Source organism: Lynx rufus, unplaced genomic scaffold (genome assembly GCF_022079265.1).
Source record: "Lynx rufus isolate CCGP_SWC_20201006 ecotype Redwood Valley unplaced genomic scaffold, mLynRuf1.p SCAF_13, whole genome shotgun sequence".
Lineage (NCBI taxonomy): Eukaryota > Metazoa > Chordata > Mammalia > Carnivora > Felidae > Lynx > Lynx rufus.
Window position 1 is genome coordinate 22,802,359 of NW_025814827.1, and position 3,226 is coordinate 22,805,584.

At 38.7% G+C, this 3,226-nt stretch overlaps 1 non-coding gene across 1 annotated transcript; it reads left to right on the forward strand.

Moving 5' to 3' along the window:
• The first annotated feature begins 304 nt into the window (after positions 1-304).
• LOC124508979 (U6 spliceosomal RNA) lies at positions 305-411 on the forward strand. The gene has a single exon (XR_006961347.1). It is a non-coding gene; the product is annotated as a U6 spliceosomal RNA (small nuclear RNA).
• The last annotated feature ends 2,815 nt before the right edge of the window (positions 412-3,226 follow it).

A 3,226-nucleotide genomic window follows, 5' to 3' on the forward strand; every position in this document is an offset into this window, starting at 1 on the left:
AGACAGAAGGGTCATGGAACCAAGGAGGGCAAGCTGCCTCCCAAAGCTAGAAAAGACAAGGAAATGGATTGTTCCCTAAAGCCTCCTAGGACACCCTGATTTGGCCCAGTGAAACTCATTTCAGAATTCTGACCTCCAAAACTGTAAGATAATAAATCTGTGTTATTTTAAATTTGTGAAGTCAATGTCTCAAGGGGAGAGCTTCTGTGGGCTTTGGGGTGGAATTTTGTGATGGCTTTGGTGATGAGCATGTGGCAGAGGAAGGCTGTGTTATTTCCATAACTAAGTCCTAAAAGGTGAGTTAGTGCTCACTCTGGCAGCACATACACTACAATTGGAACAATACGGAAAAGATGAGCATGGCCCCTGCACAAGCATAACAAAAAAATTCATGAAGTGTTCCATATTTTTATTGTTAAATCACTGTATTGAACACATGAAACTAATATTACACTATATGTTAATTATAATGGAATTAAAATTTTTAAAAATAGTATTTTTTAAGGTGAGTTAGGTTCAGCCTGGCCTTTCTTTATGGACATCTACTTGTGGAGCCCTGAGCCGCCATGTAAGAAGCATGGCTACCCTGAAGCTACCATGCAGAAGACAACACATCTGAGACTGGAACAAATACCCAAGAAACTAGCTGTTCCAGGCTCCAGCTGTGTGAGTCTTTCCAGCCCACGAGTCAAAAATGTGAGTAATCAAACTTCAGATAATTAGCCCAAGCCTGACTACAAATACATAAAATACCCTGAACAAGCTGAGCCATGTCAACGGCAGAACCATGAAAATCATAATAAAATTGTTCTGTTGTTTTAGGTCATTAGGTTTTGCATTGGTTTCATGCATCAATGAGTAACTAATATATTAATGATAAAGAGAAATGTTCAAAATATAATATTAAGAGAAAAACTAGGGGCACCTGGCTGTCTCAGTTGCTAGATCATGTGACTCTTGTCTCAGGGTCATGAGTTCGGCCCCCACATTGGGTGTAGAGCCTACTTTAAAAAAAAAAAAAAAGCAGTCTAGGGGCACCTGGGTGGCTCAGTAAGTTAAGTGTCTGACTTCGGCTCAGGGCATGATCTTGCGGTTCATGGATTCGAGCCCCACGTTGGGCTCTGTGCTGACAGCTCAGAGCCTAGAGCCTGCTTCAGATTCTGTCTCCTTCTCTCTCTCCTTCTTCTCACTCGTGCGCATGTGCATGCTCTCTCTCTCAAAAATAAACATTAAAATTTTTTTTCACTAAAAACTATAGAAACCTTATGAAAGAAATTGAAGAAGACACAAAAAACAATGAAAAAATATTCCATGCTCCTGGATGGGAACAATAATATTGTTAAAATGTCAATGCTACCCCAAAGCAATCTACATATTCAGTGCAATCCCTATCAAAATAACACCAGCACTCTTCACAGAGCTAGAACAAACAATCCTAAAATTTTTATGGAACCAGAAAAGACCCCGAATAGTCAAAGCAATCTTGAAAAAGAAAACCAAAGCAGGAGGCATCACAATCCCAGACTTCAAGCTATACTGCAAAGCTGTAATCATCAAGACAGCATGGTACTGACACAAGAACAGACACCCAGATCAATGGAACAAAATAGAGAACCCAGAAATGGACCCACAAACATGGCCAACTAATCTTTGACAAAGCAGGAAAGAATATCCAATGGAATGAAGACAGTCTCTTAGCAAATGGTGTTGGGAAAACTGGACAGCAACATGCAGAAGAATGAACCTGGACCACTTTCTTACACCATACACAAAAATAAACTCAAAATGGATGAAAGACCTAAATGTAAGACAGGAAGCCATCAAAATCCTCAAGAAGAAAGCAGGCAAAAACCTCTTTGATCTTGGCCACAGCAACTCTTAACACGTCTCTGGAGGCAAGGGAAACAAAAGCAAAAATGAACTATTGGGACCTCATTAAAATAAAAAGCTTCAGCACAGAGAAGGAAACACTCAGCAAAACTAAAACGCAATCAACAGAATGAGAGAAGATATTTGCAAACGACATATCAGATAAAGGGTTAGTATCCAAAATCTATAAAGAACTTATCAAACTCAACACCCAAAACACAAATAATCCAGTGAAGAAATGGGCAAAAGACATGAATAAACATTTTCCAAAGAAGACATCCAGATGGCTAACAGACACATGAAAAAATGCTCAATATCACTCATCATCAGGGAAATACAAATCAAAACCACAATGAGATACCACCTCACACCGGTCAGAATGGCTAACATCAACAACTCAGCCAACAACAGATGTTGGCGAGGAATTGGAGAAAGAGGATCTCTTTTGCACTGTTGGTGAGAATGCAAACTGATGCATTCACTCTGGAAATCAGTGTGGAGGTTCCTCAAAAAATTAAAAATAGAATCACCCTACGACCCAGCAATTGCACTACTAGGTATTTATCCAAGGGACAGGTATGCTGTTTCAAAAGGGCACATGCTCCCCAATGTTTATAGCAGCACTATCAACAATAGCCAAAGTATGGAAAGAGCCCAAATGTCCATCAATGGATGAATGGATAAAGAAGATGTGGTATATGTATACCACATATATGTACCCCCACACACACAGAGACACACAATGGCAATCAAAAAGAATGAAATCTTGCCATTTGCAACTACATGGATGGAACTAGAGGGTATTATGCTAAGTGAAATTAGTCAGAGAAAGACAAATATCATATGACTTCACTCATGTGAAGACTTTAAGACACAGAACAGATGAGCAAAAGGGAAGGGAAGCAAAAATAATATAAAAACAGGGAGGGGGACAAAACATAAGAGACTCTTAAATAAGGAGAACAAACAGAGGATTACTGGAGGGGTTGTGGGAGGGGGGTTGGGCTAAATGGGTAAATCACTGTTGCACCATATGCTAACTAACTTGGATGTAAAATCAAAAAAAAAAAAATTAAGTAGTCTATAGACTACCATAAGGATGTGTGTATGTGTGTTTGTGTGTGTGTGTGTATGTGTGTGTGTACAGAGAAAAAACTTGGATGTCACCAAAATATGTTGTATAAAATGGTTATCTCTGTGTGCTGGGTGAGGAAATTAGTATCTTCTACTTTATATTTTTTCTATTTCTAAAGTCTATAAAAGAAATATGCATTCCTTTTGTAATCAGGAAAAATATTTTAATCCCTTTAGATCCTACTACTTTCAAATATATCATGATTGCAGAAAGCATATGAGT